Raw genomic sequence first — 24,772 nt, 5'->3', positions numbered from 1 at the left:
ACTGATATAAAGGCTGGATTTGTCAGGGACTAGTTTCCGCTCCGGCTTAGTAGTGTTTCTGGAAGCTATTATGGAATTGATTATAAATAAACTATATATTTCATTCTATTTGTGTTTGTGTTGCCTATAGCAGGGACCTAAATAAGAATCTGCAGCAGTGGGGAAAAAATGAGACTGCCAGACTGATAATCATGCTGCAGGTGTAGGACACAAGTGACAAATGAGCAGGGAGGTTATTGGAAAGTGTGTAGGTGTAGACACAAAATTACACATTGCTGAGGTACAACATCTACAAAGCCCATCAAAAGGCTGCACTCACTGATTTCTACCCTGCCCACTCATTATACTTTATATAAGCATAACTCTGTGTGTGTGCACGCGTGCGCTCGTACCTGTTGGTGTGTGGGTGTGTGTTTGCGGTGTGTTGAAGTGTCCCCCTGAGAAAGCAAATTAGTCATTTACACTGAGGGAAGCCATTGTCGGTGTCCACAGGGAAACCTTGAAGCCCATGGCAGTGCATGTTCCAGGCAGCAAAAAACATACACACAGCCAATTACACAAACTCACACTCACTTGGTGAGGGCGAGGGTGAGGGTGAGGGTGAGAGAAAGAGAGAGAGAGCGCAAGAGAGAGAGAGTACCCACGGGTAAAAGTGAGTTGCTTGTTCCCTTTTATGTCCCTTCCACCTTGCAGTGTTGTGATGGATCATTGTTTCTGGCAGGGTCATGCCACCCACCACAGGCAAGGACACTCATTTACTGGATGAAGAGGAGAAAGTTAGAGGTGGAAGGGTGGAAAACAACCCCCTATGTTGTAGCGGTGGGGAAGATGATTGCATCTCGTGGTGTTTTTCTATGACGTAGTGCCTAATCATTCTGCACTTTATAGCTCGTTTTTTCACAAAAACATTTGTTTTAGCTTTAGGTTGTTACCAAGTAACTGAAGCTATCTGATCTTTTTATGCTACTGATGCTACGTTAGCTTGGCATTCCAAAAGATCTAAGCTAGTCCTGGAAACTGGAAAAAGCTAATTTGGCCAAAACAATAATAACTTATTCGGGCAAACAATTCTCTACAGCAGTATGCACATCATCACATTTTCTAGTTGTATGAAGTGGTTTGACAGTCTGGAAGACAATTAACATTGTAAATTACATAATATTTCATTTGTGCGCACAGATTGCATTATTCACTGCAAGCACTGATTCACAGATTGATCTTTGCTTATCTGAAGACAAGAGCTGAGCTCCACTCAGTTATCATGATCATTTTGTAATGATGATATGAACCCTTACAGAACCAAAAGCCTCTGAGACATTCATTCAGTACAATAACTGCTTTTTAACTTTTCTATTTGCCTCATTTGTAATTTGCTTTGGATAAAAGTGTCTGCTAAAACAATGTAATGTAACAAAGTGATGTTGTGTCTCATCTCTGTCGCTGCAGGCTCACGCACTGTTGATAAACAGCTGATCCCACCCACTGTGAGGGGATACTGCCTGTAATGGGAAATAAAGCATGGAGGAGCTGTGCCAAGTTTAACCAAACTGGATAGTTTGACTTGGCACCTTGTCAAGCAAAAAAAAAAAAAAAAAAAACATCCATTGAGATGCAGATGTGGAAGATTCGGAATTGATTCACAAATATCGAAAATTATTTTTCCATGTGTTAATTGAGGAAATTACATTGGTAAAATGCAAAAAGAGAAATTTGAAAAGCAGAAGCATTCATTCAAGATAACTGAGGGAAAATTGGTCCGTTTTCATCAAAAGCTAGAATGTGGAAGTGCTTCAACTTCAACTAAAATCTTTTGGAAACATGACAAAAGGAGAAGCAGATTAAAAATGAAAAACATCCAGGTGCTGCAAGTAAGCAAATGATCACAACTTTTATAACAGATGATTGGTGAGATCTCCAATTAATAGGAGCAAATAAGTGATTATTGCTCTTTAACAGGACGATGGTTATCATTAGTATACATATTGTTACATGAATAGACTATGAAGTGTTAGAAAATAATCACACAGTGAGCAAAAGACAAAAACAAAAATATGTAAACATAAATAAAAGACGCATAAAAAGAATCAATAAATATTTAAGATGGCACCACATCAATTTTTGATTGTGTGTCCAGAGAATCCCACCCCTATGTAGTGTGCATATGCGAATATGAGCAGTTACAAGGTAACAAGGCTTTCCATGAGTGTATGCTAAAGCATAGCTGTTTGACCGCACAGTGACAGCAGAAGTCAGGACAAGATGGATGAGGAACATAATCTGCAAAACAGTCCAGTCATTTAAAATGATTTCATCCTTAGCCGCTGCTTAATAAAGCTGCTGCAGTTAACTGATCATATACATCAGAAATTTCCATTCTATGACATGCAGATTGCTATGAAACACCAGTTTAAAAGGCGTCAAGTGGGATTCTCATTATAATAATGGAATTTAGCATTTGTGTCCTATGTGGAGCATGAACAGTGAAACCAAAGGACACAAAGGGGTGATTAAGAATGTGTCTTGCCATGTGAAATGAATCTTTAATGAAAGAGAACTGTTTCAGGGCTTATGGACCTAAAGGCTTCAACGAACATAAACTAAATAATTGATGACGTTTTGCTACATGGTCATGACCCACTGACTTGAAGAGTTTGACCTTAACAGGAGCTTCAGTCTAAAAAAAAAAGAAAAAAATAATATATATATATATATATATATATATATATATATATATTTTTTTTTTTTTTTTTTTTTTTTTTTTATTTATTTATTTATTTGGTTTTTATTGCAACTCTCCACCCACCTGCAGCACCACTGGCAATGTGACTGCTCACTGGTTCCTATTGGTTTAAGCTTTACTTCTTGGAGATGAATTGTTCTAGCAAAGTTGTGACTGACATTAATATTGAATTATTGATAAAATCAAAAGAAATAAAGATTCAGTTTTAAAAATACAGTCCAGACCTTGTTCCCAGGATTTCTATGGCAGATGGAGGTAAGACAGAGTTCTCCAGCTCTACTAACAAATAATAGGAGATATAATCTACTATATGATGTTAGTTACTGTAAAGAAGAGTTAATGTAATTAACTAAATATAGAACAACATCCTCACAGAGGTGCATTTGCAGCTAAAGGGCAGAAAGCATTGCTGTCCTCAACATCTGACAGAGCCAAGATCTTAAACAGAGATGGCACAGAGCTCCTGCTCAGTTAAGGTCACCAACCTTTCATCATAGATGGACAACGTTCAGTATCCAGAGGATACTTTGTCCATTTGCCAAGAACAGAGAAAGGCCGTGGACCCAGGCCACCAACATCTCATATTTGTGTCCTTGTGGTCAACAAGTCTCCTGCATGGTTCTAATAGTACTGATGCCAGCTAAAATACTCAGGATGCTTCTTTTCCATTATCATTGGAGTTCTGGTGCTAATCTTAAATATTATTCGTCTTTCAGCCTTTAAGCCACATCATGAAGGTAGAGGGCTGATGATATTACAAATGCTATGTCAGATTTGTTCATATATATGCACAGCTTGTCAATACTACATTAACACAGAGACAACTGAGCATGCTCACATCATAACACAAGAGCACAAGTGCAGATAATATGCAGTGAATGCAGGCGGAGAACATTTGTGCTCTCTGGTAAAAGCCTCATTACACTACTATTTAATCACACAAATGCGGCTCTGCTTTAAATTTTAAATACTATAAATAAACCTTAAGTATGAAATCTGGAAAAAATATTATTATAATGTATTAAGTTAGATTTTCTTTTCTGTATAGGGCAAAAAATGGAAAAGTGGGAAGAAAACAACTCATAACATGAGCATGTTTACATACACTCAGATGTAGTTTATTTTAATCTGGCTCATTGAGCGGCAACCTAAAATGGAAACTGAATTCAAAGGTTTACAAGAATAATGAGGTTTATCATTTAGGAAGGAAAAATAGGGAGGGAAGAAAAAACAGACAAACTATGGCAACAATACATTCAGGAACAGAAAGAGCAGTAATCTGCCTGCAAGATACACCTGGCATGCTTTATTCATACCTTCACAGGTGCAGCCAATTACACCAATTAGAGCAATTAAGCCTGTGCACCCTCCCTAAAGACGTCTGCACTGCTCTTTCATGATAAGTGAGGATGCTCAGAGAAATTTGCTGTGTTGTTGACTGCTGAGTGAAATTTAACACCATTACAAAAACTGTATTTACACCATCTGCTTGAGAAAGATTTGATTTGACATTGGAAGCATTAGATTTGCTCCACTAAATTCTAAACTGAGTTTTAAGTTCCAGTTGTTGAGGAGATCAAAAAAGACCATAGTGTATCTTTGATATGTTTTCCCTTTTCAGGTAGCTAAAAAGATCAATAAGATGACTCATATGGATATAGTAAACACACATACACAGAAATACTGTCCTATTTTTAGCTCTTCGCTTTGCAAATGAAAATAACTACGGTGGGCGCATATGACTGCTCTCTTTATTTGGTCTTATAATAACTAACTTCATTGTGCTCACTGAGCTTCTGCTCCTTGAATTCATCTTGTACAGGCAAGTGGGTGGAGCTGCAATTCCTTAATAACCAAGTATTGTGACAAAGTCTGACCTGGTTTTTGTTTTTACCAATTTGCACTGCGGCATGTTCACTGCTGAAGGTTAAAACAAACAAAAAAAAACCGTTGTGGTTCCTACACAAACACTCCCACGCAATCTGAGCCCTTGAAGCGTACTCAGTTTGAGTTAACACAAAGTGATCTGTGGCTCCCAAGAATATTGAATTTGATGCCACAGTCTGAGGGGCCACAGGCCGTCTCTGTAATGGAGGGTGAAACGTCCTCCCAAGATCACATACACACTCTGTGGCTGCTGAGGCTTGTAGAACAATCAACAGTGTTACTTTATCAACACACTTTCATTAGCAATGTTCTGTAACAGTAATTCATTACCATGCTCCATTAGGTTCAGCCTATAATAAGGGTGGCAGACTTATTTATCATTTGCCTGTTTATTTCATGGCCTTATGAGACTTGAAAGCTTGCAGTGAATGGATTCATAATGACAACAGATCCAGCTACAATTTCACCGGATATGTCAGTATAAAATCTTTCTATACTGATTGAAAAGATAAGAAATTATGGAGGACTAAAAATGTTGTAAAAATGTAATAAATATGTTTTGAATTAATTAATTCAAATAAAAAATTCTATTCCAATTTTTTTTCAACATTTATTTACGTAGCTCTACATTTATTTCCACATTAATCATTCATTCATTCATTCATTCACTCATTCATTCACTCATTTCCACATTTATTCATTTTTGTGCTGTATGGTAATCAGGTTGGCAATCTGGTGACTGCAGCTCTCCTACCTTATTACCAAATGGCAAAGAAACACAAAAATAAGTGTAAAAATAAATAATTGTGAAAACAATGCATGACTATGATTTAATTATTTTTAAGTTCAGTTATTATTTCTTTCTTATTGTAACTTTTTTGGTTTTCCATAAGTAGCCTGACAGATATATGTTCCACATTTAATCAGCTTTATACTCATCAAATGGGCGTCAGTGTAGTATCAAGCAAGCACCAATGAGTGCATTGTTCAGTAAGTCCAACTAATCCTTAAATTATGTTCCTTTAAAGAACAGCTTTCTCTACTTGTGGCCCATTTTAAACATGTCTGTATATTCCTCAATCCCCCATCCGTCATTCAGCCAGCTTGCCACGAGGATTGGCTGCTACTGGCAGCTTGTCCATTAAATGACCACCATCTTTGTAAGCCCCACCCTCAGAATGTAACAGCATTCTCTTTCCTTGAGCCTCTTCTCAGGCTACTTGTATAACTTCTGGAGGGATGAAATGTGACCGACAGACCACTCAGAAAGAGAAAACATAATTGGGGAACTGTTTACTGAGGTTAAAAAAAATAAGAAGAACTTTTTCTGCCAACTTCTTTCATAGCAATTTATTTAAAAAAGGAAAATAATACCCTTTGTTCATCCACAACTCTGTTCAGCATGAACTAGTCGTCTGATAGAATAAGACAATAAAGAATGAAGATGTTAAAAGGCTGTTTAACCATAAGATTCATGCTCTTGAAACCCCTGATTAAATCCAAATATAATGACTTAGAAACATCCATTACTTTATGATTCTTTATACCTCCCTCAGCACAATGGCTGGTTGCCATTTCCTCCACTTTGACAGTATGCATGGCACCTGTTCAACTTATTACTGTACAACGCTCTCTTCTATTTCCATTATACGGTGTAATAGAGAGCTGGGACAAAAAAAAACAAAAAAACTCTGGACTCCATTGCTGTTTTCCATCCTAATCGAAGCAGACTGTTGTGGTTTAATCTTTGCAAAAACTATGATAATTTATCAGCTGGCCTCATTGTTTTCAGTTAAACAAACAAGTAACGAGAAATTTAAGGAGGAATCCATGTATGTGAGGGTAAAGTGAGATATATGACTAAAAACCCCATGTAACACAAGGTTACCTCTGTCTTTGACCTGTCAGTAATTTCTCCTCTAAATTCACAATTAAAGCTGCATATTTCTTTGCTATTTACACCTGAACAGAAAGCAAACAGACTGGGGCCAGAAAGACGAAGTCATCAAGAAGAGGAGGTGAGTGTGATCTGCATCTCTGGCATCCATGTCCTGCCTGGCTGGCCTGTCTGCCCTGTCACCAGCCATCACTTCAATCCAGGCTCTTTTCCGTGCCAGTTGGCTCGCCTCTTTGTCGCTCTCACACTCCCTGCCACATCCAGAGGGAAGAGGCAGAGAGGGGGCATAAGAGGCTAGTACTGTATCTCACATCACACCCTTATAGCACTTTGCACTTCACGTCGTTACATAAAAAAACATGCACATAAAAAGATTTATGTGTTCCAATTCACTCATGAAAATTGACAAATACATGGAAATAAAGACCCAGACAGCCACACAAATTGATATGCTGTCTTCAGTCTGAAGGGGATATCTGTGTGAATATCTTGGGGACACTGACCTTTAGAAAAATCCTTCTTTTTACTGCATCTGAATAGAAACTAATGAGCAGAGATGTGAAAATATCTAACGCTATAAAATATTATAAAAGATGTAACCTGTCATTTTCTCCTCTGATTTGTAGAAAAAAAAGGGCTCCAGTTTAGGAGACTTGTGGAAGTCTGATGTAATCCTTCTTAAAGCCTGCAGGCTCCGATGTGTGTCTCATCGGCTTCATTAAGAACATTCCTGTCCTTCAACTTCCATTTCTCTGCCTGCTACTTGCTGGGCCAATTACAAGCAGTTATCAGGAGTCAACAAGAGCAGGGGTCACATGCACTCTGCAGTCCTTTATTTCAAGAGGAAAAGTGAGAAATGGTATCCATGTATAGGAGGCAATACAATTAATGTCGAAGAAAGAGTGCACATTGGGTAACTACTGCTATGTAGCATGCTGGGCATCCATAGGGGCCTCATTTCTTAAACTTTTTACATGGCTGGAATGGTTAGAGTTTCAGGTGGAAATCTAATACTGCCATAGAAGTCCCTTGAGAAACAAGTCTGACAAGCAGTGCAAATCAGCGAGGGAGCTATTGGAGCACTGTGCAAATTGAAAGTAATCCTCATCCCTGGCCGGCACTGCTGTTGAATTCACATATATTCATAATTCATCACTCAACAGCAGTGAGATAGAGAAAGTTCTGTCTGTGTAATAAAACAAGAAGAGACGTCAGATGGAAACAGGCAAATCAGCTGCTGTGCTGCTCAAGGTCCAAGGTGAGAATGACACTTGTTAAAAGTTCAGAGACTGAACAAGAAGATAGCTCATATTAGATCCTACAACTTTACACACTAAACGTTCAATGAGAGATTAGCTGACTGAGCCATGGTCAGTCTGACATGAGCTGTCAAAAGCTTAATTAGGAAGCTTCCAAGCATCGCTCACAAAGATTTTTCAAACCCAGACACCAGTTTTCCCCCGATTGGAGCCATTTAAGCCTTGACTGGCATGTCTACAAGAAAGTCAAACTAGTGATTTTGTGCATGAAACCAAATGGAAGAGACAGGAGTAAGCACTTAAACTTAACAAGGAGATTTGGTCTCTGTCTCTTTGATGCAGTCTTTTGCTTTCAGCTGATGGTGGTCAGTAGTCCTGCAGTTTAAAGATTTCTTTAAAACAGAACAAGCACAAAATATAGGAATATTTAGATATTATGCAGGCAGAAAAAAGGTAGAAAATTTTTTAAAAAGCTCTAGATTTTACTAAATAATTATTCAATTGATTATTATACTCTAAGTGGTCGTCTAATACAAAAAGTAAAGCAAATAAAAAAAATCACTTCTGTAAACTACACTTATACTTCACTGATTCACATCTGATGGTTTAATGATTTCCTCTTCTTAGTAAAAGGTTTGGACAGACAAATATTAACGCAGTTGAGGGTTCTGTATAAATGCAGCATGTCAGAGTTGATGCAACACAACATATAGAAGTACAATGCATGCACATGGGCATCTGAGGTTAACCCAGGAAAAGGTCAGTTTATGCTTATTATTTGTTAGAATTTGATGATCTGTTCTTGGGTTGTACCAAGAATAGTCAGATTTTTAGGTATCTGGTCCGCCCTTGTTGTTTTGGACAACAAAAGAGAGAGGGAAAAAACATTAAATCAGTTTAGGTGGAGACCTTAAAAATGATAACATTTTCACTGTTCTGTCTTGCCATAAGGCAGACGTTTTTCATGAGGAACAGAAGAAGTTGCATCATTTTCTTCAAAGCTATCAGGCTCCTCTGAAAATTCTGACAAAATACTATTTTCACCTCACAGAACATGGGAATTGTTGGTATTCCTCTACCACTACTGGTTAGGTTGTTTCATTGTTTAGCTTCAGTGTTTTCATTTATTAACTTAATTTGTTGAAGCAATATTATATAATACAATGCTCTTCAAGGTAAAATTACATTACTTGTCAGGGAAGTCCGGCAACTTTGAGGAGTACCCTTTCAGGTCTCTTGGAGACTACACAAGCTTTAAAAACACGCTTCATACTCACTGAACTGATATTATCATTTTCAAATGCAATACTGTAAAATTGTTGTTTGGTGCTGTAATAAGAAACTTTGTCAGGATCAGACAGCACAGGGATTAATGCTTTCATTCTCTGAGAGGCCACTTTTTACGTTTTCATGGATCATTTGGTCCCTTATTATTGAAAAAAAACATAAGTCAATCTCCACTTCACCGCTTTCATCGACTCGATCTCAATAAAATCTAAAATATGTCATTTCTCCTGGAGCTGCACTATGAAACAAATTGGTTTGCTCGTCATATTCAAAATTAGAAGGGTGAGCATAACTGGAGCATAAAAGGCAACTCACTCATAGGATGCATGAAGCAGAAGCCCTTCAGCGGGCTGATACTGACATTGTTAAGAGAGAGCAACAATATAAAATGACTGACACTGACAGACCTTTTGATAGTCGATGCTGTTTAACTGAAACAGACAAAAGTGACTTGAAAAAGAAAAAAAGTTTAAAAAGACAAGAGAAGAAAAATATCACCTCCCAAAAAGATATTCCTCCTTTTTTAGGCATTTAAGGTGAGTCTATGGCAGCTTCACCTTGAAGGCACAGGATGTCCTAATGCAGAGGCATGCACAGCTTGTCTCGTGACACCACACTGTGTACTATGGAGGTGACTTTGGTTGTCAGAGGTGTTGGCTAGTCCTGAAACAGACTGGTCACTTGGAGTTGTGACACCAAACTGACCTAAAGCTGAGGAGCCAACAGTACAAGTGCAGAGGAGCAAAGTGGAAGAAGGTAAAACTTTACTTTGTCACTGCATGAGAAGACTGGCACCATTCTTCTGTTTGCTGCTGCCGAACCAACAGCCATGAGGTGCTAATTATAGGCCCATGCTTTAAACATTCTATTTAAGAAACACCCCAATAAACACCCAAACATCTACCAGCTGCCTTTTTTCTGAATATAACTTTGAAAAATGTAAGGCAATGCCTTACAGCTTTCAGCCACATCCCTGAATTAACCCTGAATTAACACCAGCCAGCTGCTAAATTTAGTTTGATCCGTTCAATACAAGTTCATTTAGCAGATGAGTGTAAATGTAAATTTACTGGCAAGTTTGGCAAGTGATCATACAGCGACTGGCTGTACGTTCACTTCAGCATTTATAGTATTGTTACCACGCTACTGTCTGCCTGAACGAAGTGCAGCTGAATGAGGAGCAAAGTTTAAATGAAGTGAAAAAAAAAATGTGGCAGTAGTTGGATGGTATAAAGGACAAGGTTGGTTACAAGAAAAGGGAGGCAGGGGAGAATGTCAACAACAAAAAAGGAGGCAATGAAAGAGGACATTTAATACAAAATGACTACAGAGGTGATCAAAAAAAGTTGATTTAGAGCCAACAGTTCTTCAGAATAAAAGCAAAGCATTCTCCATTTTCTTGGTGACTTTGTCGTCAGATTTTTAGGCTTACCCACAATTTTTTTTTCTTTTAAAATAAACAAAAATTTTAAAACTTCTTGGAAAACAACCCCAGCACTTGTGAGCTGCACACAATTGTCCAGAGTTGTTGCTGTTATGCATTAGGAAGCTGAGGACTGTGAGGACATTTAGTAGTGTCCATCTTTCTTTCCAAAACATCAATGAACATGGGTTTCAAGTTGGTCAAAAGACACTATGTCTCAAAGTGCTTATACTGATGGCAAATTAATAAATAGTAATAAAAAGATGTTTTTCAGTCATAACTTCAGACTAATTTTGTATTTTATTTTGGAATTCAGCTGCATCAATAAGCAATATGTGAGGACAGAGAATGAGCAAACAGATGACCATGATTAGCACAAAGCTGAATGCAAATGCAATATGATGAGTCTGTAATTATGTAAATTAAAGTATGATAATATCTAGCTTGTTTAGCTACTCTTCATCCGAAATAATTTGCAATAATTTCATTTGCTTTGTGTAGTCAGTGGCAGAAAAAAGGAAAAATTTACAGACCAAAAACTGGGGAAAGCCCTTAATATTTAGTATAACCCCTCCTTTGAAGCTAACTATTAAGTCTAAGGTTGTCTATTCAATGTTTATTAAATGTAAAAGAAGAAACTAACAACATTTGAAAATTATGGAAGGTCTATTATTATATTATTCACTCATTGTTAATTTTTCATAAAACCAAGTTGTTTCTACTTGTGTTTGTGCTAAGCCATGTAATACACACCGTACATACAGTGCACACCATGCTTTGTTATTTCCTTGCAGATATATTTATTACATTTTATGTCAAAAGACTAGAAAGCTAATATGTGATACAAGATCATTAAATTTATGTAAAATAAGACATTTAAGACCTTCATGAGCATAAACATGTGGCATGCCTTGTTTTTGTCTCTCTACTGCATTCTAATTCTGGCAGACATTCTTGACCTCTTCCTCACTTCTAATTGTCTTCTCCCCCTCGCTGACTCTGAACCACATGGACTCTTCATTTTCACCAAAAAGGAAATGAAAATTGTTCTTTTATACCATGTCACTTTGTGTTGTAACTCTCATTATATCCTCATATGAAAGCCTTGCCACATTCATCTCAGCTGCTCATAATTAACATCTACTTGAAAATAAGTGCTTTCAATCTGTGTTTGTGAAAATTTGATTATAGCCAGGTTTTCACAGTATAAATTGTGGATGATCTCCTGAATATTTAAAAAGCAAGCATGCAGAAACTGAGGTAGTGCTCTGAATATTTTCCTGTCTCCTTCATTTTAAACGGCCATCAAATGCGAACAAAGTAAGAAAGTTTGGGATGTGCGCATTAATTCCGACTTTTCTATCATCTGTCTATCTATCTGTCCTCAGTCTTTTATGTGCTTTTAAACAAAAAATAATAATTATAAAGTTGGAATAAATACACACCAGCATGCATGTCTCACTGCAGCCATTTTAGCATTTCAACAATTTAAAAAATAAATTATGAAGAGATGCTGTTTAGATGTAGAACAGTTTCACACCATTTATGTTCCAAATCCTTGTTTGTTTGTTTGTTTTTTTGTTTTGTTTTTGTTTTTTACAAATGCAGCTGATTTTTCCATCTTCGTTCTGACACTCAGGCACTTAACAGCAAGCAAAACAATCCGAACAGAAACACAGTCAATGATTTAAAAAAAAAAAAAGAAAAATAGGGCACATCTGACATCAATTCTTGTGCATCACGTTGAAAATAGCAATATCCACAAGTGTCCCTGACAAGTAATTATCCCTGTCTGACATACATGCAGCAAGCATAGTGGCTGGCCTGGGATTACAGCATAATGACACGCTGATGAAATGTACTGGGCAATCCGGCTCTGTCTATGTTATAGTCTGTTGTCCATACTTCAGCTGAGCCTGTTTGAATGGCCTACTTCAATGTCCCACCCTCTAATCCTGTGCTTTTCGAAACATGCCTTTGGGAGCTGCCACACTAGCAGGTCCACTTCCTGTCTCTCTCCCAGCTTTAATCTCGCTGCAGCCAAGACAGCAACATGCAGCGAGCTCTGACAGTTGTAACAACAATTAGAAGAAAAAAAAGCTAAAAAAATATCTTTGTTTGTTAATAACATACAAAGGCTAATTTTGCTACATACAATTGGAGTCACACACTGAGCCTAATAATGTGAGAGTGGCGATGTTTGGGATTGTGCTGTAATTATTCAACAGTGTTAATTACAGGAAGATTTCAGAGGCAATTATATGATCTCAAGCAGCAACGTTGGCACTGAAACTATTTCTCTCAGAGCACAGACGCACACACACAAAGTCTCAGAGCAAATAATTGTTGATTAAAATGTTTAAATTTCAATGCTACATTCATGGCTCTACATTCGCAAACAACTTCAAAAAATCTGCAGAGATCATTAATTTCTTAATTCATACATTTATTCATTTACCCCTTATTCTTCATTTGTGATTCTTAAACAGCAAATAGATGTTTTGTCTGGAAAGCAGCTCCAGTTTATAGCTTCAAGCTGAAGCAGAAAAGTAGCAGGATCTGTATCTGTGCCATGTCTTCTGAGAGATTTGCTAATGTAACAGCAAGCATCTTGTTAAAAGGAGGCAACAATCAAGTGTTTGAAGACAGGAAAATGTGGGAAAGAAAAGAAAAAAGCCCACATAAAGATGCTGACCATGTTAAAAAGAACAAAGAAGCTAAAGGATAGAAAACAGGAATGCCTCCAACTAGTTCTCAGTCACAAGAAAGCAGCAGAGTATGCAAAATGAAATGAATGGAAGTTACAGAATGATAGCAGTAATGAGAGATGGTTGAGGGAAGGTGATGAGGCATCATTCGCCCTGCAGTGTGAAAGAAGAAAGTAAAGCTTTAGCAATGGATTTGTCTAAAATGAGGCACTTCAGAGGAACACGGACTGTAACGTGTAAGAGATCGGCCGAGTGGCTGACAGCCGCACTCTTATCTCTACTGCGTAAATCTCAACACAATAGAGATTCTATCATTGAGTGTGCTGCAGCAACCCTGACTAACAGGAGTGCCTAAAAGAGCACATGCACAGTGACAGTGAAATCGTAAACATGCACATAGAAATTTTGTTTAATGTGGTAGGAGAAAAAAAAAGAAGAAAAACTCTGCTTTGAGTTGAAGCCCTGCAGGGAGTTAACGGTGAATCTTGGCAAATGACACAGGTTGTCAGCTTCCGTTATGAGGGCTTAGTGAGAGAAAACAGAAGGAAGGTGGAGGATAGAGGAGCAAGAGCAGATTGAGGATGAAGAGGGGGAGGAGAGTGTGACTCAGCTGCTCTTTCTAAAGGCCTCCGGGAGGAAGAGACTGAAAGAGGGATGAAGAGTCACAAAGAGGAGGGGTGCGTGTGCTTCCCCTGCTCTTGACAGTCATCTCAAATCTTCAGGCTGAGTAAAAGAAAACTGGGACCTTGGATAACTCTTCTGGGAAAAAAATTCAGCCCAAAGGAGCAAACAAATGTTCATGAAGCAAGCATGAAGGATGAGAAATCAGAGCCCTTTAAGAGGATCACTATGCCATGCCATCGCAACAGCACAGTCTGAGTCAAATTATAACATCAAGGCCCGTTTGCTGGTTCTTTAAAGTTTCTAGGTACAGCTATGGGTGCAAAATAACTGTGTCATGCCAGTGTATTAAACATAGATATGTCCTGACATCACACAAGACCTCAACATTGGATGTGATGGGATGAAACAGCATGTCAGATAAAGTGAGATGGAGCTAAACCAAAAATAAATAAAAAAAAAATCTAACAAAAAAGCCTCGTCCACACAAAAAGACACAACCACAGAAAGGGTCTGGTTTACAAATTATTCACAGGCTCTGTTGAAAGTGTTTACTCTGACATGCAGGCGCTGCCTTCTTCAAGCTGAGACAGCCGAGAGATCTGCTGAAAGTGGTTCTGATGATGGCGTTTCATTGGGAGACAAAAGCGAGATGCAGAGGGAGGGTGAAAAGAAAATTCTTTGAAAGAAAGCTTCTGGATGTGTGTATTGGGTGGAAAAAGATAGTATGAGAGGAAAGCATGCAGGGTTGTGTTTGAAAAAGATAGCAGTGCACTGTCACCCAGGCTGGTTTATCCCAGAGTGTGTGATCAATGCTTTTTTTTTGTTTGTTTGTTTGTTTGCTTGTGTTTTTAAGATAAAAGCAGATTTCCATTGACAGGTTAGTTAAAACATTAGCCTCATGCAACACTCTCTGTAAGACTTCTCCAGGTCATATTATAAATTCATAACATCTCCCCATGTCCAGAAGCAGTTTGTCCTCTTCACCCCAAAGTGTGGCAAACACCACAGATAAGAAAGTGCATCTGTCAAATTCAGAAAATGTAAGAGGAAGGGGCTAAATGTTTGTGTACATATGCATGAAAACAGTGATATTTAAAGCCACACAGAGCTAAAAGTTGGGATCTATACTAGCAAACATGACCATATTCTTCTGAGCATGAAGCATCTTCCACCACCTGTGAAATAAATGTAGCAAAAACAAGCTTGGTTCCAGCTGTTACATGAAATGCATCTATACAGTTCTGTCCCAAACAACATAAAAAAAACTCACCAGACTTTCATAACAAAGACTACATCTGGTCAAATCTTTCTGACAGCCAAACCTGATCTGTAAGCTCCTACAAGGAGAGGAAATGAAACGAGAGGGTGACAGTGAAACAGGAAGAGGAAACACAGCCCGGGATGTGCAATCTGATTACGCCCATCTGTCCTGGTTACACACAGTCGCACACAGCTGCAGATTTATTGGTTAAAATCGGGCAGAAACAAAACAAAGGAGAAATGCTCTTATGTGCTTTGATGGTTTGTCAAATGACAGGCTGAAAAAAAATCTATTGCCTATAAAATATGTTGTGCCCCTCATCCTTCCTTCTCTCCAGTGCTGTATGATTTGCTGCTCACACTGTGCATGCAACAAAAATATATATTCGGCTTCTTTTATGAGCTTGTCATGATATTTTGATACCCAGTCCCAATTTAGAGCAGACTGGTAATGATAAAGCTTGCTGGAATCTAAACGATAGAGGCATCATGTTAAATTTGCATCACTGTGCAATGCTGTAAATGAGTTCCGTTTTATCTGAATAAAAAAAAAGCTTCTGTTTCTTGTCAAAAGATTTGATATGAAAATATCAATTTAAGTTTCACAAGCGAATTACTTTTGGATTGAACCAGACCAGCTGTATCGGTCTACTCACAGTATTTGAGTACAATTGGGCCGCAAAATGAACAGAGAAGGTCCAAGACTCTTGATCTGGATAACACTTAAATCCCAGTCTAAATTCTTCTATTTCCTGTCTTTCTAGGAGTAAAGCATAGTAATGAGAAAATATCTTGGCACAAACAGCAAATAAATGTGTGTTTGATCAATCATTTCTCGTCTGTTGTGGAGCAACAAATAATAGAAAAAAGCACAGATAGCAATTAAAGCTAAGATAAACAGATAGAGCAAAGTGACTGCACAGTTCAATCTCATCATCCTGCTCTACTGCTCTCCACTCTGAGAAAGTGATGTGATCAACTGATTATCTGATTTATTTTCAGCAGCTGAAAAGGAGACAAAAGTTGACTTTAGGTCTGATGGTGTGATCCACAGAGCAGACAGAGAGGAGCATTTGGGGTTATGAAGTGTTTGAAGGGGCAGACAGCCATAGGTCTTTAATCTTCATTCATACAGACAGTTCACTGGGATATTTTAATAGGTTTAGTTGGTTCAAAGACCAATTTCCTAATGAGGAGGACTGGAGGAAAAGTAAGGGATAAGAAATGTTTAAAAGAGCTCCGCAAACCTAAGCAGATGTAGATCTAATGTGCAGAACTTTATCTTAATGCATTATCATCAACCCAGAAACGGCTGGCTGAGCAGGGATCAGATGATCTGAACACACAGTTGACTGTTGTGGGTGACAGGATCCGTTTGAGGAATGATTAATTAATCTAGTGCTTAATATCTTTCCACAGTGTTGATAACATCTGACCAGAACATGCTATTCATTAAATGGTTCAGGACTAAGGAGGCACAGAGAAAAAGAAAAAAAGGGATCTTTCAGCACTTAAAAATCTAAAAGAGAAACAGGAATCTGGATTTTTTTGTTTCATCTAGCCAATTATACGTTTTATAAATGCAACAAAGAACAACATGATATTTAAAACTGAACATTGTGAGACTGCTAAGCATTTTCTTGGAAGAAATTTAACTCCAAAAACATTATGCATGTCAAGAGTCTGTCTTGCCCTTATTGTAGTTGCATAATTTAAGAGAGCTGATTACAAAGCCTTCTCATGTGCAGAGCACATTGTATGAAAGAAGTGTGTAATCTGAGTAAACCCACAGGACACAGCTGGCTTGATACGGTACAGTAAGGCATGACTGCGTGGCTCAGCTGCTGCAAATGTGCTTAATAACCAAGCTGAACGGACTGATACCACTTCAAACATATAGTAATAAGATCTCTGGAATCTGGCAAAGCAGAAGCAGAAACTGTAAAGTTACATTTTTCTTCCACAAGTTTTCGTAGATAGATTTTGAAAACTATGAAAGTGGTTCATAAAATATGAACAAAACATCAATGCATTTTGGGATCAAACAGCTGAGGTCATGTCTCACGGTCAAGTCAGGTGGCTTTTTTATTTGAAGAATCAAATAAATTCTCAGAATGGTTGGATTTTATTGTGAGGACAAAAACAACCAACTGCCTTTCAGTGCTCGGACTCTACAATAAGAAAACGCACTGAGTGGAGGTATAGTTATAGCTTCTGCAGCAATTTAAATGCAACTGCACTGCTATGACTGAGAGCAACTTTGTTATGGATTGAGCACCATTGTGGTATTGGTTTTTTGGTTTGTTTTGGTGTGGAAGATGCAGGTTGATATAGAAAAATAGGACAAATACTGCAATATGATTGTCCTCTGCTCTGTTTTTGTTTTTCTTGTCTTTTGCACATGAATATTATCTGAATCTTAGCCTGATGAGATCATATTATTACTGTTCTTGATTAAGGAAGAAACTAATTCATATTGTAGATGTTTCAGCAATAACAAGGTCATGCAGCATGCAGTTCTTGTACTTCCATAAATTTTGTCCTTAAGCTGATATGGATGTTACTTTCCTGAAAAAGGCCCTGGTAAGAGCTCTAAACTCCACCTTTTCCAGTAATATACTATCTCTGTCTTGATAGTTGATCCATATTGAAAAACATTGCTTCACGGCTGTCCAGTTGCTGCACTTCAAGCTGCCAGCAGCCATAGTAATAGATAAAACTAAATGAAGGAGAGAGTTTGACAAGTATATATAAACTCCCCCTGATACCCCGCTCTTTATCCCATAGCGCAGCTGATGTTGGAGGCACATAGCAGAAGATTTAATTCACATGACAAAGTATTAAAAATCTACAATATTTTAATCGTAAGCTGTTTGATGTTTCCATCTATACTTTAAGCTGCCATAATGTGAAGGGTTCAAAAGTTAAAACACTTAGCCAATGAAAGGATGTTTCATCTCCAAATTCCTCCTCAGAGCAATTGGGAAGATCCTTCCCTTTCAAGGATGTATGTAATACTGGAGCAATCTAACAGACCTTAAAATTAAGTATTCAGTAAACACAGTGTGAAAACCCTTTCTCTCACTCTAGTCCATCCTAGAGCTGATATATATATATATATATATATATATATATATATATATATATATATATATATATATATAGCAGCAAAATAATTTACCTATGTTCTCACTTGTTTTTAAACTGCTAACCAAAAATTTTATATTGATTTTGCCCAAATCACCCCGGTGAAAGTGCATGAGAGTGCACCTCATGGTTTGGATCTGACTTAGTGCATTAGTTCCCTCCTCAGCAACGGTTTGCAAGAACCTGAGCCGTTTATTAAAACCTATCAGCTATTTAAAAAAATGCAGCGCAGCCATCAAAGAAAATCTGGTTTTCAAACAAGGATGGAGAGAAAGGAGACGGATGAGATACAAAAGAACGAGTGCCCATATGTTACCCAGTTTTTCTCCAAGAAAGGTGTGTAGCCTCTATAGTTTGTGAGTTGTTGAAATGAACCTGTTGTTCAGAGAAATAAGTGAGGTACACTTATGAGAACACGTAAGTTCTCATAAGATGAGATGCTGATCACCTGATCAAGAGTGAAAATTTTCATAGCTCTGTGAGTTCTAGCATTAACCAACATTTCATGAGTGCTAGTAAATGTTTAGCAAGATATTTATATTAAATGAATTGTCCTTGCCCCTTTATCATATGAAAACCCCTGTAACTGTTTGTACTGGATACTGGACAGTTGATTGGAAACACTGAATAGCCTCCAGCAGCCTGTATTAAATAGTTCAGTTAGATGTGTACACTGAGATTGAATTACAGCCATTAAACGCGTCTATAGATCTTCATTATTCCCATGAAAGGCAGTTTATATAAGCAGCTGGAAGCAACTGCACCAAAAACATATATCTACTGTAATGTTTGCAATAAAGTAAGTAAATATTGTATATTTAACTTTCTTTAATGTTCAGAGAATTTTCCAATATTGGAATCATACAAGAAAAAAAAGACATTGAAACTGAAAATAATGGTTTTCAGTACATCTTTATGGCAGCCCTACATCTGGCAGCAAATATTTATGGGGAGCAGCAATGCCATTGTCTTTCATGGGGCCCAAAACTCTTGGCAGCGCCTCTGTGTGCATGTCTTAGTAACTTAATGTGTTCAGAAGCAATATTTGAGGAACCAGTAGGGGGCAGTGTAGAGACCAATTTGACCAGCTATTATGTCACAGAGTCCACAGCAGTAAAAATGACAAAAACATTCAAAGTAAACATGCCATGCTTGGTTAAGGGGCCTTACATACCACATACTATACTGCTGCAGTTATTAATCTTAAAATTAACCAAACGCTAACCTTCTCTATTGTCGCAATCACTATAATTTTGTTTATATCCTACAAATTTGACAACTATCTGGTCTGAGTTCTCTAATGTACCCCATATTGGAATCCTTCAGAACCAAGCGTAGTTCGCAAGCAACTATGTTATTAATTACAAGGTTAAAAAGCAAGTACCTACCAGTTTCCTGGAGGGGAAACTGGTAGGTTAAACAAGCAATATAATAAAAAGATTGTAGGATACGTTAGTTTAAAAAAAGCATTGTCTGTCAGTTTATTACTGACTTAATTGCAGACTTTATAACTGACATCATTTCTGACTGGAAAAGCTCTGCAGCGTCTTGTGACTCCATTCAGTCGGTTTCCCACTTACACCAGTCTTCCTCTTTCCCTTTAACAGGATAACATATTGTGTTAATTGAATTCTGAGTCAGTTGCACCTCTTTGCTAGAATAGCTTATAGTAGAAAGTTGAAAATAATTAAACCGTTTCAAACAGCAGAATTTTAAATAAAAACTAAACTTTTATTTAGTCTTATTCTTATTCTTAATTTTTATTCTTAATTGGCCTCAAATGCCAAACACACATCAGGCCTACTTGACTAAATGTCATTTTGAGATGTGCTGTAGGTAAAATTTCCTGCGGTCACTTAATAAAGTCATACTTGAGCATGTATGACTCAGTGATCCTGGCTGATTTCCAGCCAGGATTGCTCACATACTGTGCAGCCGTTTCTGTACATGAAGCAATATAAAGCCGTTTAGAAATGTTTAAAACAGTTAAGAAAATGGTTGTGGTTTTTTTTAGGCAGCTTTAGTTCCCTATTAAAAAAAAAATTAAATAAAAAAATAAATAAAAAAAAACACTTAAACATCCTATCCTAATAAATTGTCTAAAACACTGGTACTACTTATGGTATTACTTCTGCTGTGAACCTCTTCCTTCAGGTAACAAGGTCAGTTAGTCTCAGTCGTTACTACAAATGTCCAACGAAACAATCATGTTTGGAAATTTAAAAATGAAAACAAAAACAAAAAAAGAATAATTTGTAAAGCCCAGATGCTCTCTAAGCTCTGCATTGGGTTGCATGCCCATCTATAATAGCATTACACTAGTCTGTGTGTGGGAGGACGGCCAGCACACACACAGGTCCACCATCGTTCCAGCTGGACATCTTAACAGCAACAGCTGACATGCCAGAGTGCCTGCAGGTAGCGGACAGTCATTCACCAGGAGCCCTCTGCCTCTCTCCTCATCCCTCCTTCACCACTGTATCCCTCCAGGTCTTTCCCCTGCTTCCGTACTATCCTTCCCACAAGAGCAGCAATGCCCTCATCCTGCTGACAATCGATGCATCGCTGCTTTATTGTTCCCATAAATACTCCAAAGTCGAAAACAATGAGCTGGTCCGGGCATCGGCAGCGTTAAACTAAGGTAATGTCACCACTAAACACGGGTGACAGCTTTATGTGCAACGGAAGGATCAAAATGAGAAGGTAAGTGTGGGCGTAGTAACGGACGAGACTAACAGGCCTGGTTCAAGAATGCACACGGAGGGACACACAGACCTGTCAGCACACATTTCATTACTGGCACATAAATCTGTCAAATGAGGAAGCTAAGTGGCACCTTGGGTACCATTAAGTGCTGTTGCATAATTGCTTTCACTTCAGTGCTGTTTTTTACACTGTAGCTGCTCTCAGTAAGCAAAAGGAACCCAGGAGATGACACATGGAGCAGGACATGACACATAAAGTGGTCTACAAAGGTTTAGACACTGAAACTTTTAGTGAATTTTCAATATTTTTTAAGAGGACTATAGTTTTGTTTTTATTTTATTTCATCTTACACCTAATATTTTAATTAAATCTCCATCTAGTTTAATCAATGATAAAAAGGAAAATTGCTTAAAGCAGAAATTTTTGAACTCGTGGTCAGTTGTTATTAGTAACACCCCAACATCACAGCTTGTAAATCCTTTTTGTAGCCAACTAAGAGTTTTCACTTTTTGTTATAATCCACACACTCTCCCTGCAAAAAGCTTCCAGATCTGTGATATTCTATGTTTAGACTGTTATCTTGTTGGAGAAGAAATTTCACCACTTTCTGCTTTTTTTAAAGACACTGCCTTGTGTCTTCTTCTAGAATTTGCTGATATTAAACAGAATCCAAGCTTTCCTCTAACACTGAACAATCCCAGAGCATCCCAGTTTATCCCTGTGCACAACTGAACAGGTTTTCATTCATTTCTGCATCCAAATCAATCAATTTGGATGGGACAATCCAAGTTAATGAACATTTCATAAAATATGAATTTAAGCATGCCAGACTGTAGCCCAAGGCTAATTCCCATCCATTGTCCCCAAAAGGTGTTGGAAAGATTTATCCTTTTGCTCATTCCATGTGAGGATGCACAAAAGGGTTCTCTGCCATTAAGGTTATATACACTACCTGGATAAATAACATCACCACCTAGATTTAACCAAGAAAACAGGAAATAGCTTCTTATTAGAAAAGGACTGCAGTGATTATTATGTTTCAGCTGGCAGTGAGTCATTCAACCCAAGCTGATGCAGTGAGTAGCCTCTCATTCCTTTAACAACCGTGTTGGAAAGTATGTGGAAACTATGTTGTTAGGAAATAACTAAAGTTAGTGAATGACTGCCCAGAACATTATTAAAATCTAAGACGATAGTGTTGTACCTTCAAGTTCAACACAGAAATGTAATTAGAAGAAAATCTAGAATGACTCAATTTGTAAGAGAGAATAAAGATTGGCCCCTGGAAAGAATGGAAGGAAGAGCAGCAGGTGAAGAGCTGCACCCATCACATCACAACAGTGTTATGATTTGGGTTTGCTTCCACTGGTGAGGTCTAAAGTCAGAAACTTTATGCGCCCAATGCATGAAAGTAGCTGATTCCTTAATGACCAGATTTTACCATTAAGAGATTTTTCTTTTCCCCTGATGGCATGGGCATCTTATAACTTGGACCACTGTGTGCGTACAGACCAATTATAATGTGCCATTCGTAAACCCAATTTCTCACACCAAAGACAGCGATGCTGGCAAACAATCTGAGGTTCAGGTGATCAACAGGAAACACAACAGGCTGTACCTCCAGAAACACATTTTCTAGTTTCCCTTCATGAATTTTGTGTCCCTATTACACCTCACAAAAAAAGAAATAAAAGAATAAAAGTCTGAGATGGCTAACTGGATGATCAAATGAGGTTGCTGTGGATGGCAAAATGTAGTAGTTCCCTCAAAAAATGCATTCATGTGGATCGTCATGCTGTCTTTATTGATTGAACTCCGCCCAATTAAAGAGCAAGAATGCAGTGACACTGCAGTATAGAAACCTTTGACAGGGCCAGTGGCAGATCGCATCAATCAATACGCTAAAACAGCTGCCTGCGGCTGAAAGATGGGAGAGTCTGACAGACTTGAGGTGTTGATTTAAGTTGTTCCATGCTGAAATCTCTATGTCAACTTTTTTTAGAGACACAAGTGGTCCACATATATTTGAGAAAAGCCCCGGAAGGTTGTTTTCATCATCAAAAACACAGCAGGTCTTTTTCCATGTCTTTATTGCCTTCAAAACAAGAATGAGCAATTATTTATTTGTGTTTATCATTAGTAAAGTGTATGGAAGAATCACTGGGAAAGAGGTACACCATAGTCCACAACAGCTCAGACATCTGCATTCCTCAAAAAAAACCATTTGATTTTCAAGTGCTTCCGCTAAGAATTTAGCGCACACCAAAAAAGCATGAACAGAGCTGAAAGAGATTAGAGCAGACAAGAGGCTTATATATGCCATGTGGAGGACAGGCATCAAGCCTCTCACACCAGGATGATGGCAAGGATCGATCTACGGCTGCCTTACCCTTCCTACCCACCGTTTAGATCATTAAAACCTAACTGAGAACTGGTAACCAAAGACACACGCACATACACACATTCAGAGACTGAATGGCTGTGCTTGCATGACTGCACAAGCACACTATCTCAAGGATGACAATAGAAAAGCACAGCCAGCGTGAGGTAATGAGAGCCGATGTCCATCTGAGTTAGAGAGCAAATCGATCAACCAGGACTGCACCATCACGGTGTGAGATACTGAGGGGATAAACTAGAGTCACAGCAATCACAGGTTGAATCTCATGCTCATCAGGTCGGCTGTTTGGGGGAGAGGAAAACAAAACAAAAAACACAGCAGAAAAAGAGGGATGACAACAGGTAAACAGCATGTGCATGATGGTCTCTTTTTTTGTGGTCATGTATCTCAGTTACAGACAGCACATAAAGTGTAGCACACAGGAGTGTTTGTGTGTGCAGGAAGAGATGGGAAGTTGACTCACCCAGGACTAGAACTTGCTCTGTGCCCCTTCTACATCTACAAGTCTGGTGGTGCTCTGATCACTTGTGGCCGTTGGCTCTGGCTGCACAGCAAAATGCTGCTGCTCCTCCAGCCTCTCCAGATACAGAGCTTCCTCCTCCTCTTCCTCTTTCTCCAGCAGCAGCAGCAACAGCAGCTGGACTGGAAAGCATTCACTCACCTTCCCCCCTCTGACTCTACTCTTTACTGATGATAAATTATCTACCACCACCAAAATGAGGTCCCCAGCTCTATCCTCTACTCTCGTTTGTGCTAAGAAGGCAGCAGGAACTCCTCTTCCAACAGGCTCCCGGCTTTGTGTTTCGGTGAAGCAGTGAGAGCTGCCACCGGCAGCGACAGGCAGCTCGGGCTGATGGTGCTCTGGTTATTGGATTGCATGTGTATGAGTATGCTGGCATTTGTGTGTGAGGGATGTAGAGCGTGGTGGTGTGTGTTTGTTTGAAAGAGGACCCGGCTGCTGTTCATTGGGGCTCATCTGCGCTGCTGCTCTCTCTCTCTCTCTCGCTCTCTCTCTTTCTCCCATTCTCGGACTGATTTGTGTTGCATTCAAGTCCTGTAAGAGAAAATGGCAGATGATCACTATGCTTAACAATTCCACCCACTTCAGCTTTTAGTGAGTGGGTATACTCTTTGTTGGTGACTCCACTGGAAAAGCAGGAATTGTACGGAAACACGTGGGGGACAAAAAAAGACATTTCTAGTTAAATATGGACTAAGAGACTGTACTGGAGAAAAAAAAAATTTGGGGGTGTGACTTTAACGTGTTAATTTTGATTAATTAATTAAAAAGATATTAACTAATTAAAAATTTAACACATTTAATCCAGACAACATGGAACGTTTATCAGCGCTCGATTTCCGGTACATTATGGTGAATTTTTAGCAAATTTTCAGACCCCTCTGATGATTCTATTTTTTTAAAAAAATGACTA

The 24,772-nt window shown here is 38.4% G+C and overlaps 1 protein-coding gene across 1 annotated transcript in view; it reads right to left on the bottom strand.

Moving 5' to 3' along the window:
- The window catches only part of lingo3a (leucine rich repeat and Ig domain containing 3a), a 33,023-nt gene extending 8,729 nt beyond the window's left edge, over positions 1 to 24,294 (bottom strand). Inside the window, exon 1 of the mRNA XM_042007157.1 lies at positions 23,803 to 24,294. The gene's annotated coding sequence lies outside the window, so the exon portion shown is untranslated. The remainder of the gene's footprint in view (positions 1 to 23,802) is intronic.
- Between the last annotated feature and the right edge of the window lie 478 nt (positions 24,295 to 24,772).

This window comes from Melanotaenia boesemani, chromosome 14, assembly GCF_017639745.1.
Source record: "Melanotaenia boesemani isolate fMelBoe1 chromosome 14, fMelBoe1.pri, whole genome shotgun sequence".
NCBI lineage: Eukaryota > Metazoa > Chordata > Actinopteri > Atheriniformes > Melanotaeniidae > Melanotaenia > Melanotaenia boesemani.
Note: the sequence above shows the minus strand (reverse complement) of the source record. Positions and strands in the feature narration are given on the sequence as shown.